The sequence below is a fragment of the Lolium rigidum genome, chromosome 6 (assembly GCF_022539505.1).
Source record: "Lolium rigidum isolate FL_2022 chromosome 6, APGP_CSIRO_Lrig_0.1, whole genome shotgun sequence".
NCBI lineage: Eukaryota > Viridiplantae > Streptophyta > Magnoliopsida > Poales > Poaceae > Lolium > Lolium rigidum.
The window spans coordinates 90317921-90333235 of NC_061513.1; the positions used below are offsets into that span (position 1 = coordinate 90317921).

At 42.3% G+C, this 15315-nt stretch overlaps 1 long non-coding RNA gene across 4 annotated transcripts; it reads right to left on the reverse strand.

Annotated features, from left to right (window-relative positions):
- Positions 1-2313: 2313 nt before the first annotated feature.
- Positions 2314-6984, reverse strand: LOC124666168. 4 transcript variants are annotated; one of them, XR_006990816.1, is made up of 5 exons: positions 6852-6984; positions 3981-4091; positions 3295-3378; positions 2760-2898; positions 2314-2648 (listed from the first exon to the last, which is right to left on the reverse strand). It is a non-coding gene; the product is annotated as an uncharacterized LOC124666168 (long non-coding RNA). The 4 variants fall into 4 exon arrangements; XR_006990817.1 differs by having other exon boundaries at positions 2314-2641; positions 2745-2898; XR_006990818.1 differs by having other exon boundaries at positions 2745-2898.
- Between the last annotated feature and the right edge of the window lie 8331 nt (positions 6985-15315).

Genomic DNA, 15315 nt, shown 5'->3' on the forward strand with positions numbered 1-15315 from the left:
CGAACATAGAATCTCTACAATGTCCAAGTTTTAAAATCAGCAAATCAAAAGTACATGTTTCATTCCCTGAACACTACAGGGAATACATTTTTTCCCGGGTTTCGATGGAAAAAATACAAAAAAGGAACAAGCACAGTATGGTTCAACGACTTCAGCTAAAGAAACTAAAAATTCAACAAACCATCTGTCTCTGAACTTCACATAAGATGGGCTATCTGAACTTCAATGCTATCTTAACTGAACTTCACATCACGTTTTCTCTCTGAACCTCTCAGCTCTCTGTTCGACATGGGAAAAAGGGGTGTCACAAGTTCACATAAAAAGAGTTTCAGCTTTCACGAGCAGTTGTTCAACACGTAACATGAAAAAACGTTTGCCCCTGCTACTGAGATGGTGAGCGCTTGCAACATATTTGAAAACGCAGGTACATCGGTGGCAGGCAAGTACTTGTGTCTCCAAGGCTGCGGCACATGCCTCCGTCAACAGGCAATGGCTGGAGCTCACGCCTTATAGAAGGCGCACGTGCGCACGTCCCGAAGGTGGTTCATAGGGTGTACGGTACGGTCCGGGGCACGAGTAGCTAAGAGCATCTCAAGGGCGTCGGCGGCAGAGCGAAGCAGCGCACAACTTCTCGCTAGAACCTGAGAAAAAGAAAAAGATCAGATAAATGCACCATGTTTGGATTAAGAAAAAATCACTTGACCAACTTAGTTAAGTACGATGTAAAAGAAGAATTCTTAAACTACCAAAGCGCTAGAATAATTGAGGGGGAAAATAGCAATTGTGTAACTTCATCTTGCGGAAATTCCACCAGCAAGATTGTTTTAGCTCATGTTGCTTATTAGAATTTTGTTCCAAATGGTTGTCAGCTGAACTTCCACATAAAACAAGGTTGAGAATAAGAAATGATGAACTCTTAGATACAAAATGGGAAGAACTGAACTTCATGCACTAACAGAGTGAACTTCTGTTGTATTATACAATAACCTACAGAAATATGATAATTGCAGTACCTGCAATGACAAGCATGTACTCCTAAATGATAATACCTTGCCTACTCCTATAATGAGAACTTTTTTAACAAGGCGTCTACTCCTATAATAGCATACATCCTCAAAGTAGATCGGAACTATTGCAATGTTCTGAATAAGGAGCAAGGAAGAAGTTCAGATAAGGGCACCGACCTCTACCCGGGCATCCCCTGTTGGCTGCTACTGTGAGACGAGAGCACTAGTGCATGACAAGTGAACTTCCTGAAAAGGACAACACAAACTCATAGCATGAGTAGAACTGGACTTCAGATTTAAAAGTTTCTGAACTTCTAAAATAAATCCATTCTTATCAATAAAAGTCAGCAGCTACCAACCAACCAGCAAATCAATTAGAACAAGAAAATACATAGCATTAAGTCTCCATCGATGCATTTCAAGGAGTTGACAAAACCTCGCTGAGAAGAAAATTGTAAAAATCTCCAGTGGTTCACAAATTCACAAACTGCTTCTAGGCAATTTTTACAAAGATTTTTAGTAAAGCAAAGACAGGCGGAGAAAATAGAAATTATAGATCAAAGAAAGAGGTAAAAATCAATTTCCAGCTAATATGTTGCACCTCCGGTGGGTTTTCACCTTGTAATTGACGAACTGAACTTCGTGACAATATAAGGTGAACTTTCACATAGCGTAAAAGTGAACTTCGTGATATAAGGCATGTACCCGTACACGTTTACTTTTTGATTAGCATGGAAAGGGACAACGAATGGAGAAACACTTTAAAATTAGATTCCTCCTGGCATAGGTATATGTTTGCAAGCATGTCCGATTATCTTATTACAAGATTATGCTGATCGGAAGCAACTAGAGAACCATATATTAAGGACTTTGAGATGGTAAAATACACAAGGCAACAACAGGTTATGTGCAGATAGTTATCATTTGATGCCTGTGACTCATCATGCAATTATGAGCAATAAGATAGATAGTGTGACTAGGGTAATCAGATGACAAATTCCAGTAGTTCAAACAAAATACGAAGATAAGTACGGTATTATCAAGATGAACAGGCCGACCCGGGTCTCAACTACCTTGGATGCAGGGGGCTCCCGCATCTCGAACTTCTCATGGACTCCACTCGGACGGACAACGAAAGAGAGCGGCCTGGTGCTTTCCTCGAGCTCCTAAAAATATATAGAGTGAACTTGTCAATAGAGAAATGTGAACTTCTATTATTTTTTCCCATCGCCCACACATCGGTAATAGCAGCACCCATGAAACGAACTCCGCGACAAGTAAAAATGAACTTCGTAACATGTGTTACAGCTACCATTTGTGAAGTTTTCTTAAGCTTAATTTCTGAACTTTATTTTCAAGAATCACATGCAAAACTCCCAATTATTCTCACAAGTCAATCTCGCAACAAAATCAACATACCAAATGTTTTAAATTGAATTGATAAATTAAATCTCTAAACTTTTATTTTTTTAAAAACAAGGTGAACTGATTGTGCGGACGAAGTAAACTTTGCCGACTTGACCCACAAAAACAACACAGAGTATGGCTATTATCAAAACCACCTTCTGAACTGGTCGAACAACATATCTGAACTTCGGCAGCCTCGCTACAGCCGGCTCAACATGCTTATGAACCTGCATCCTTTTGTTTATACAGTAAAACCTTTTGCATATTACACAGCAATGAGCTCATAAATCCACTACATTTAGCTCAGGAGCAAAACTGCAGACGTATCACCTTTTTTATGCTAACCTGTGGTGTTAAAGATGGATTTGGTGCATCCATAGGCAAGGTTCTGCAGCTTTGGCCCCCATTTTGTACAGTGCCATGGAACATTCCTGTTGATGTTTCGGGCTCACCGAAACCAGAACATCGAGAAGCAAGTCGAGTCCTGAATTAACACACATTTTAATCCATGAAGAAAACCAAACAATATTACTCTATCGGAAACCAAACAATATTACTAGTGAAAGAAATGCTTACTTCCAAGACAAATTAAAGTAAACTTCATTACCAACTGAACTTTCGAGACATTACAAGTGGACTTCGGGTTAGGCATTTCTGGTGGCCTTTTAAGATAGCGAATTTGTGTTTTTCATTTTTATAATGTTGTGAACTGGTTTTCGACTGAAGAGTGAACTTCTGTTGGCAGTAAACAAGATTTCCGAGACCAAATAATATCACCATGTAGATGAAATAGAAGATCATTCCTTGTGGATATTCCATAAGAACAGGTACCTCGAATGTAATCCTGAATGCAAGTATAAATTGTTCACTAGTTAATTACCTTAAGTGTAGTGTTGAAATACCCGGAGAGTATTACCATAGCACCATTCCATGTCTTAGATATAGCATATGCTCGATCAAGTACCTACACAGAAAAAGGGGTGCGCAAGGATACTAGTGGACATTGGCAAATAGTCAAGAACGAAAATAATTAGGTTTCAGAACCATTCATATACAAGTTCAGATCATTTTTTTTCTAATTTGAAAAAAAATCTCCAACTGTGAACGAATTGAACATTACTAGCACGCTGGAGGTATGGCGGCACAGAGGTAGATCACAGAGTGAACTTTTTTATGTCTTATAGAAATGAGTTGGTTTTATTATTTACAAATCCAACTTCAGTTATTTTGTACCGACTGAACTTCAGTTTATTTGCGGAGTGAACTTCAATCTACACTCGTTCAAATTGAATTTTCTGGGGAGTCCACGCTGGCGCTATTCACACTAGCGCTCACGGGAGTTTACAGCAGTGGAGGTCTCCCACCGGTGCGGCGATAGAAGGAGAGGCCGGACAGGAAACAAAATGGGGTCTGCCTTCTCCCTCAAATAAAACAACGCCAAAAGCAGTCATGGTTATGCAAAGAAAATATATACTCAACTCCAAGAATAACCTAGAGGCGGACTATAACTACGGAAGGAAATCCACGGAAGGAAATGGAAGCTAAATAACTACAGAAAACACATACCTAATAACTTAAACTTGAGCTTGATGGTTAGAACAGCCAAAACGACAAAGCCGTCCATCCAATTTTCGCACCCAGAGTCAAGCTCTTTCTTCCAGAACCGGTGCATCATATCTGAAATGACACTTTCTTTAAGCTTATGCCAAACTCAACCAAAACAACCAGCCAAACAAGAATAGCAGTATGTATATAACAAACTCTGTAGTGAACCTTGCAGACAAGAAAAGTGAACCTTATAAGTAAACCTCACATGCATACAAGCTAAACTTCTCGAGCTTACCTACTGAACTTTAACAATGTACTTCATGTCCTTTTTTCAACTATTCGCAAGGAAATTTGACAAAGAAAAGATAGTAGAAAATAGCAGAACCCAATCGGCAGAAGCAGTTCACATCAGCACTCCCCATATATAAGAAATGCACTTTCAAGAGGGGAACAAATTCATGAAAAAATGAACATCCCGAATTTTTTCTGAAAATTCTAATGTTCGATTTCATAATGATCGTCCAGTTTTTTTAGAGGTGCCAAACCAATATAATGAACTAGGAATTAGTTTTATGGCTTCAAATTACAACTGAAGACAGCTATACAGATGCAAAAAAAAACAAGGGCAGCACCATCCAAACTTGACATAGGCTAGGCTATCTCTGAACGTCACAATCATGTCTAGGTGAACTTCACATTTTTCTATCCGTGAACTTCAAAAATTGAAATAACAGAATAAAATAGAACTTAGAATTTCTACTCTAAAGTTCTGGATAGAAAACTTCACTTTATTTTTTTCTATGGTGAACTGCCCGAGAGTTAAAGAATGAACTTCTATACACAACAAACACCAGGTATTTACCAACAACTACCAACCAACCATATATGAGCAAACAGTGCCCCATCTTCGGATTAAGAACAAACCATTTGAACAAAATATGAGTGTACAGCAACACTCTTTACATAGTTTGGTTAATATTTCATCAACACAACCCATGCTAGACTTGGTTGCAAAAAGATAACTACAGATTTGGCTAGAGGGTAGTTAGGTATTCACATCAGTGCTCTCTATTATGTATCTGTGCATCAAGAAGGAAATACAGGTTGCTTCCTATAGCAGATTTGAATATGAAAAATAACTAGGCTATTAGTGAGAGGAGTAGGCCGACCTGGGTCTTGGATGTTGGGCTCCTGGACTTCACTAGCCAGAGAAAAGTGAAGTTTCAAACAAAGAACAAAGAAAGGTAATTTGATGGAAACTTTGCGCAAATAAGAAGTGAGCTTCAGGAAAAAGTTTCAATGAACTTCCAAAATCTACTATTTTTTCCAGATGATATTTTCATGATGTGAACTTCACAAATTAAGAGAAGTGAGCTTCACAGATTAGGAGAAGTGCGTGTGGCGGAAATCAGGAGCTCCTTCGAGTCGCATGACGCTACTAGGAAAATTGAATGAGCTCCTAGACACAAGGGGTGAACTGTTAAAAAGCACAAAACTGAACTTTCGACTTACATAAAATAAACTGAGATAAACAAGGAGCGACGCATTATGATTAGATGCACACCAGAATAAATGAGACAGTACACTTACACTTCCCAACAGCAAAGAGTATACTTCTCAGAAACTCTAATGCATTTTTTAACTTCCCTGCAGATTGGTTTTGCTTTGTTAATTTTTGAACTACAGTTTTCTGTTTTTTTACATGGTAAACTCTAATGCATTCTTGGATTAGTATTCGATCACTTTTGGAGAAGCAAACTGTTTTCATATTAAAAACATTTACTGAGCACAAACTATTTTTATAAGTTCTGGAAAATGCTAAAAATGCTTTTGCCATCAGGAGCCCCAAAGGTCCTGCCATACAGATGATACAATTTATTATCTAGGGCGCATTGTAGTGACCTCAAAAAGCAATGGAATAGCATAAAGCTAGATACAGTGTTACACTCGCAGAACAACATAGGTATGAACGTTGATTCACAAGATACATTTGAGTTTCAGCACATTATAAAAAGCAAGTGAACTTCACCTCATAGACGAACTGAACTTTTACCAATTAAAATAGTGAACCTCAGAACCACACTGTTTATTAATTAACTAGAATTCCATGTACTTGACTGAACTCTGTGGTAGGGAGGAAGTGAACTTCAGACTAGAAAAGATTTTAACTTCCAATTGTGTGTTATTACATCATCATGAACACAGGATTGAAAATTTTGATGGTCTTTGCCTAAGAAGCGGTGACAGAAAAGAAAACTTGGCTAAGAAAGACAACAACGCATTCCTATACGCAATCCACTCTTTTCCGTCATCTACTGCCAACAACACCGGGAGGAACTGCAAACGACCACCACGACGAGCGTATTTGAGCAAACTACTCGATTTTAACAAGTGTATTTCTCAGGTCTAACGAGTGAACTATCATCGGTGATAAATTTTACAGGAATTGTAGTTTTTTACAAGAATGTTTTTTCGTGAGAGAACAAACAACATATAGCTATGTAGTGAACTTTCTTTCTTGTAAAAAACTAATTATTCAACTCTGGTGATCAACTATTAGGATTGAAGCATGGGATCACTTTGAGCAATCATAGTTTCTGTGTATAATATGATGGTCACATCATTTTAGTCAGGAAAAGAAATACAGTGGGTGTATGCAGTTAGCAAAAATAGAGCGTCCACAACTATCTATCCACTATGCCATACAACTCTACATGCCATTCTAGATCCAAATAACACCTAATATGGCTCGTTGGTTCTGCCAAATGCAGCTAGAGGAACGATCCATTCAAGACTACTCCCCATGAGCATACCATCGAACACATAGCGTGCGCACCCAGAGGTGTAAAAAATATTAAAACAGCACAACAGCCGCTTCGAAGCCCTCACCTTGCTCTGTCCGCCCGCGAAGCCCGCGAGCCGGCGCAAGGCGGCCATGACGAGGACCCTGACCTCGGCGTCGCCCGTGCCGGCGAGCCGCGCGAGCAGCGCCGGCACCAGGAGCCCGTCCTCGTCGTCGTCCTCGCCGAGCCTCCCCTGCTCCGCCAGCGCCGCCACCTCCCGCGCCACCTCGTCGAGCTCGGGCTGGGCGCCGTTCTTGACGCGCACCAGCAGGTCCTCCACATCCACCCTCGCGCGTCGGTCCGTCCTCGGCATCGCGGCGCCGCACCGAGAAGCGAAGGGAGCTGGATGTGGGCGCGAAGGTCGTAGGCGTCGCAGGAACAGGGAGGGAGGAGGGGGCGCCGCCTGGGCGGGAGGAGGGGGCGCCGCCTGGGCGGGAGGAGGTGGGGCGCCGCCTGGATTGAAGGAGGTGGGGCGGTTGGTCGCCGTGGTAGGGAGGCGTGCGTGTATTTTCCTCAGGGGATTTCGCCGGACTCCGTCACCGGCTCCCTCGCGTCGGCTACCGCCGCCGCTCGCTCGCCGGCGCCGATAAGGTAGGAGGCGGGATTGGATTTGGGGGAGGTTAGAACGGGCGGTTCAGTTGCGTGGCAGTGGGTTCGCATCGGGGCTATTATTTTTTTTGTCGGTCGGGTCGGGTCGGGAGTAGAAGGTGGTTTGAGGGGGTTGTAGAATAGCTATTCTAGAACCCCTCTTAAGGGGGGTTCGAGAATAGTTGGGCTCTATATATATATATATATATATATATATCCAAAATAGTGGGCTACCATGGTGGCTAGCTGTGCACACCACACCATCCGTTGGATATACATCATACTTTACCGGATGTACACTTGGGATCACATTTTGGAAACAGAAGCAGATGACGCCGTCTCCAACACAGCTGTCCGAGAGCACAAGTTTCAAATTCTGACTACACACCCATTACTTGCAGTACAGTTTGTAATACACATACTGCTCAGCTACCAATGTAAGAAATACCGCTATGCAAACTGTACGACACTTCGAAATACAAATCGTCATTTATGTCTACCGTTTCTCTTATCGCTAGCCAGTACATACATATACTGCTCAGTTATCAAAGTAAAAGATAGCACTAAATCAACTGTACAGCACTATGAAATACAAATCGGCAGGTATGACTACCCCAACACCGTTTCTCTTTTGGTAGCCAGTACACACATTCATCTCTTTCCAGAATTCTGGAACACAAGATTCGTTTCTTCATCTGTTTATGTTTCTTCATCTGTTTATATGGTATGCACTTTGCATGGTCAGTTTGAAGGTTCATATGATATGCAGGTTCGATGGTCTTATCCATTTCTGGCTGCTGCAGCGATGGTGATATCGTCGAGCTCAAGGTTTCTCGGCAGCGCGGGGGGCTTCGAGGAATGCGCCAAGTTCTGCTACAACACCATCATCACGCACAACCTCGTCCTGCTCCAGTGGCCAGGGGAGGTGCCGGCGGCGGGGCTTGGCTCACACCACCACCCGACGATGCGAGCGACTGCCTCCCACCTCACGGCGCGAGCCACGCGGCCCCATTCGTCCGGTCTTGGATGTGCTGCCGCCGGTGCGCGGTGGCAGTCCACGGGCGGGCCTCAGACCCTCAGATCGAATGGGTGGGATGGAGCAGGAGAGGGTCGCGTGCGGTGGAGGTGCTGGCCGCTGGGTCGCCCTGGCTCCTTCGTTCCCCACCGGCAATCTGTATCGCTTGTACTAATTTTTGGAGAATCTGGTCGGCGCGTTGTAGGAGGTACGGTGGAGGCGGTGATGTTCAGAATGGGCGGCTCAGTGGCTCACCGGCAGTTGCTGCAGACTGAGTGGCTCGTCGGCAGCTGCTGCAGACCGAGTGGCTCGCCGTCGCGTTGTGGCTGGACTCATATTGTGCGTCCCTATTCCGGCGGATGCGATGTCCAATTACGGCGTGACTGGGTCACTGAATCCCAGTCCATTGCGAGCGCCCTCTGGTCCACCTTCCATCCAAGGTACGTCTCCTAACTTGTGTAAAATCATGTGAACAAAAAAGGAGCTAATTGAGCAGGGATTTGAGGCTGCTCTATGGTTTGTAGAGCGCGAGCAGCTCGATTGGAAAAGATGATTTTGCAATGGAAAAGTCCCCTCTTCGATTAAATTTCAATGATCGTTCTAGTCATTGATTGTGTGTATGTTTCCTGTACGCAGTAGCTCTACTCACATGTCCAGTTGATTTTTTTCAGTTCCTGTAATTTGTATGGACGAAGATGCTGTCATTTGATAATTGTGATTATTTGCTGACAGTTCTAGAACACATCCAAGAGAGCTTAGAATTTAATTAGATTCCAAATTTCAGGTTGCTGCCAAACATCAAAATTTGGGAAGGATTCCAAAAATTATGCTAAGACCACAACGGAACTTGAAATTTTAATGACGCTATGGTGTCAAGTCATGGCTTCGGCCTGCTGCTCCTGCACCCTGTTGTCCTCCACTGGCTCTATTTATTCTATTTTTCAATGACAGAGAAGAGCAATTTCAAGGCTATACTTTGATTTCGTAGTATTAAAATGAATACTGTTTGGTGTTAAAACGAGCACCGTTTTTGAATGTACTGAGCTCCTCTCATATGTTAAAGGCACCGAATGATTTTTAATATAGTAATGAAGGCACCGATTTTGAAGAGGGCACCCATCAGATATTCTTGTAAGGCATTCATAGATGAATTTCTGCTGAAATTGTTGTACAACATGCAAAGAGGCATATCTGTGTATTAATTTTTGTAACTTGATTCAGTGAACTCATGCCATCTGGATACTACAGTTTGCAATACACTTTGCAATACATATGATGCTCAGCTACCAAAGTAAAAAATACCGCTATGCAAACTGTACAAAGCTCTACAATATACTTTCAATTGCAAAGTTGATGTACAAAGCTCTGCCAGTCTACAAGGAAAAGTATATACCTGCTCTCCTATGCAGTCGGGTACCATCTGAATATGCAAGATGCAAGATGCCTCACATGAACATGTTTTTGTTTTTTAAACGGGGGAATAGCTCCATCCTCTGCATCCAAGCTCACATGAACATGTTTATTCACGAGATCCAAGTAATGAACTGAACCTCTGAAATTTCTCAGTATGTGGTGAATTCAGGTGCTCCTAAATATTCCGTGCAACGAGGATTCCACACACAACAGTACCTTGACCTGATGGTCATGCCATATGGTCAGCTCCGTGCTCAGTTCAAAAGAGAATTGTTTCTCAAGTTTTCACTTCAGGTATAGAACTTTGCCAGAGGGAGTCATTATAATAAATTCTTGCATAATAGACTGGCTGGCAACACTATTAGTTTTTTGTTTGTACAACATAATCTTACTGTTTCATATATCCATACCAATTGATATCCACATCAAAATACAGATTACAGAGTTACCCATACATAAGTTTATCCACATCAAAATACAGTATCCAAAATGTAACTACAGATCAAAATGCATCAGTATATGTAGTTATTTCCTTGAGAAAAGCAGTGGGTGCTGATTGCAAGATTAGGAATGCAAACTGGAGATTAGCTATGCAAAGAAAGAAGTTGGTGCTTAGTTATTTTGTCTTGCACATAGCAGCCGCTGCTGACTGTATACGATAGTGTAGAAACAGAAGTACAACACAAGTGTATTGTGAAATGTATTTATGTTTGTACTACAATTAGATTTACACTTCAACCGTTTCTCATATTCTACAGTGTAGAATACAAAACTACACTGCTGCCAGCATGCTAACTGTTGTAACGGCCAAGACATGACCGTTACCTCACTCCACTTGTACACATGGTAATCTTGATCCCATTGATTTGCATGCACACTATATCCAATGGCTAAAACAGGGTGCGTAGCTAGCCACCATGGTAGCAAATCCGCGTCGATATATATATATATATATATATATATATATATATATATATATATATATATATATATATATATATATATATATATATATATATATATATATATAAATACTTCCTACTCCTGGGTGTAACTACACCCATGTCTCATATACTACCATACGGAAGTATGTAACATACTTTATCGGTTTGAGTATGTTCTTACACTATATCTAAGATATTCTAAACGAAGTTTGATGAAAAAAATGCAAGTGAGCATGTAGTTTGCACTATATAGCCGAAATACATGCATATGTATATGTAAAAATGAGTCTACGTAAAAAAATGTACATACTGCCTACAAAGTATTATATATACTACCAAAATAGTCTAATATACTTCATACTACATGTACATACTCTCCGGTATGATAGATACTCTCTAGATTATGAGAAACACGCGTGGGTGTAACTACACCCGGGTGTAGTATGAATATGTCATATATATATATATATATATATATATATATATAGAGCCCAACTATTCTCGAACCCCCTTTAAGAGGGGTTCTAGAATAGCTATTCTAGAACCCCCTCATGTCAACTGGAAAAACCAACCGAACCGGCCACCACCCACCCGAGCCCCACCTCCCGCACGACCCTGCCCCTGCCCCCAAATTCTCCACCATCTCCTCCCCACTCTCTTTCCTACCGACGGAGGTACTGCGCCGCCCAGCCCCAAATCCCACCTCACCTTCTTCCCGGCGGCAGCCGGCGTCGCAGCCCGGCCCCAATCCCGCCTCACCTTCTTCCCGGCGGCAGCCGGCGTCGCCGCCCGGTCCCAACTCCCGCTGACCTTCTTTCTGGCGGCAGCCGACATCGCTGCCCGCCTTCTTCCCGGCGACAGGCCAAGTCTTTCTCCCACGCATAGTCGGATCCCCATCTGTACCGCGCGCAGCCTAGAGGGGCCTCGACCGGCTCGGCCTGCAACCCCCGCTCGCCGCTCGGCCTGCAACCCCCATGCGCCGCCGTCTTGGCATCCTCTGCACTGCCCCGAACTCCAGACCACCGTCTTGGTGTCCGCCGGGCAGGAGGTTCTCTACGCCGCCGATGCGCCCTGCGCTGGCCGCTGACCAGGAGGTCGTTCGCGCCTGCCGGCCAGTCTACCGTGGCAGTGCGCTAGAGTTCATCACCTCATCTCGTTGGATTTCATCGGAGCGACAAACGAGCGTCGACTGCTCGTAAGACGCAGGAACACTACTTTCCTCGTCAGTCGTCACGGCAATCCTCAACGGCTGGTGATTCGGGATTCCACAACCCGCTGCGTCGTATGAAGTTAGTTTTCTGCTATTCTGAATTTCTTTTTCCTACTGGTCTGAACTGCTAATACTGTGTGGTGTGTCGTGAACTTCACTATCCCTGTCCTTGATGTATTGGTTGGAGTAAAAAGGCTTATCTTAATTCTTAATACAGAAAAATGCATCATCCAATCTAAACTATTATCCTTGTATTCTGTGGGTCATTTCTCTTAAACATTCCGTTAGAATCACAAAAACAAAACGAAAGTTTACTTTAACTTTTCTAAGAACTTCATTCACCGAGCATAGTTAACTTTTGCTTTGTGGCAAGTTCACTTTTATTTTTTCGGTAGTATGTTTTTTCATATTTTCAGGGATATTTAACACAGTATAGCTTGAAAAAATAGAACAGGCGCAAGTGCGAGCTGGTGCCTTTGAACCTCCCGCCGCGAGTATGCATTTCTCCACCTTCAGTCATATTATGCCACGGTCCTACTTCTGCATCCTCCCCGTATGCATTGTTGCTGGTGCTAATCCCCTCCTTGCTGCAAGGTAGCTACAATGTACTAATAAAATAATTTCTTGTAGAAAGATTTCAGTTCCGATGTGAATCTATCAAATTACTTTAGTGTGTGTTGTTTGCATGTCTGCCGTAAGTTCAGTTCTGATATGAATATTGGATAAGTGTTTATTGTACAGCAAAAAGAGTAATCTATCTTGACAGCTAAGCAACATGTTGAGTGCGCGTTCTTAATTTCCTGAACTCCTGCCAGTAGTTCTGAATGTAAACAACCATCGATGCATATGTGATAAAATTGGTCCAATTTTGAACTACTCATACTTCCATTTCTTAGTTATTTGAGGGTTGCAAATCGGCCAGCAGCAAGAAAGGCCTGGTACCAGTGAACTACGACACCCTTTTCTAGTTTTCTTTGAACTCCCGTTTTGATCCTGTACCTCGACGGCGAGCGCCGTCCTAGCTGTTCGTTTCACTGAGTTCGTTTGAGAATAATGAGAGGTGTATCTCTCGTTTCTATTTCTCCTTGTACATGTAAGTTGCTAATTTTCTGAATTTCCAGATGAAATTATTCTAAACTGGGTGCGTGCCTTTTCTGAACTGAAGCTGGTGCGCATCTCCGTCGTCCTGGCACATACCCTGCTCTGTTGGTGTGCCTCGTGCTCTTGTGCAGGTCCTACTGCTTGGTGCCACCACCCATGGGTACAGTTCACATTCACTTGTGGTGTAGTTCATTGTTGTTTGATTTGATGCTTAATGCAATGAATTAACCTATTCACGGTTGAATGTGGTGCAGTTTGCAGTTGGCCTCCATTGACTCATTAGCTGCTGGAGCCTCTCTCTTTTCTCGAGGACTTGAGCCTAGCACCTGTTGATGTGTGGTTTTTTCCCCGGTTAGCTGCATGTTCAGGTATTCACCATGTTCACTTCTCAAGTTCACTATGTTCTTTATGTGAGGTTCACTTTGGTGTTCTCTGTTGGTGAACGTGAGAAGCTCTGAGCAAGAGTTCACTTACTGTCACAAAGGTCACTTGATTACCCTGTATATTTACATCGTTTATACGGGGTAATCCACCTGGCAGTAAACTTCTCTATTTCGGGTAGCTCACAAAATGTTTACCAGTATCACACTTGTTTATTTGGGGGAAGATCACTAGTTTGAACCAGGCAGTCCACTCGGTAATAAATAGAACATTCATATTTCACTTGAGTAATGGTATATTATTTGTGTTATCACAAAATATGTTACAAAAGAAAGGAATCCATGGAAGTTCACTTTATTCGTGGGAGAAATTCAATTCCACTTGAGTGTGGAGTCAAAATTGTTCATATTTTTGTCAAGAGGTTCGCTTATTGTAATTCGGAAGCCCTGTCTTGTGCGTGAGCTCCAGACCGGTTTGTATACTTAGAAAAGGAAGTCCACCTATTAAGATAGAGCGGTTAATTTACTGAAAAACCTAATCCAGTCTGTAAAATATAAATAATATATGATATTCCACTTCTCAAAGGAAAAACATGAGAACGTACCTTATTTTCTGTAGTGCATTTTTTTTACTTGTGTTTTATCTCTAAATTGAAGTTCAGATTTAAATGTATAGTAGTTCGGACGCTAGTAATGTATAGTAGTTCAAATCACAAAACATTAAAAAGAAAAAGAGTGGCAAAGAACTCCATGATCCCCTTTTCCCTGACTCGCTCCTCGTAGGCAGTTCGCCCTGCGCCGCCAGGGAGTTCACCCGCACCTACCGCTGGGGGACGGCAGCGCCAGGATGAGTAGTCGGGATCCTTGGACAGTTTGGCTATTTAGTTCACCTTTTATTTGACTATCTAGTTCTTCATAGCAAGTTCGTTCTTATTGGCCCTGTTTAAAGCATAATGACTTACAATCTTACATTTTGAACAATTTATCCTATTCTTATTAATTATTGGTAGGTTACCATGACCACTATGCTATCTCGATCAAGTAGTAGTGATGCAGTTCACTGTTAGCCATGGTGCGGTTCAGTTTGTTGTTGTTTGTCACAAGTAAGCTGCCTCCTCTGAACTCCTATATCTTTGCAACAATTTTGGCCAGTAGGCCTCTTGGGGGCTTTGGGAATGCCAAGATGGTATGGCTCGCGGCAAGAGGCTCGTGTATACCAATAACCAGGGGATGGTCGTCAATGGTGTCTCGCTCAAACTTCCTCTCGTATGTACAACATTCTCATCACAATCCCTTTTCTTGTTTGTTTCATAGATAGCTAGTGATTATTGAATTGATTCGTTAATAACCAATTACTGAAACATTATGAGATATGAAATGGGTTGACAACTGATTGATTATGATGCGGTATTCTAGTCTACTAATCTGTGAAGCTCACTTCTTATAATCCGTGAAGCTCACTTCTCCTAATATGTGAAGCTCACTTCTCTTAATTCGCGAAGTTCACATATACTGCTATTTTCATTTTATATATTCCTGCCACTTCTTATAATCAGTGAAGGTCACTTCTCCTAATCTGTGAAGCTCACTTCTCCTAATCTGTGAAGCTCACTTCTCATAATTCGCGACACATCTATTGCTATTTTCATTTTATATATTTCTGCCAGTTCTTATAATCCATGAAGCTCACTTCTTCTAATCTGTGAAGCTCACTTATCATAATCTGTGAAGCCCACTTCTCTTAATTCGCCAAGTTCACATCTATGCTATTTTCATTTTATATATTTGGAAGTTCACCTCAACTTCTTTCGGAAGCTCACTTGGTTCAAATGCCCGTCGCCGGAGTCCGGCGGAGCTCG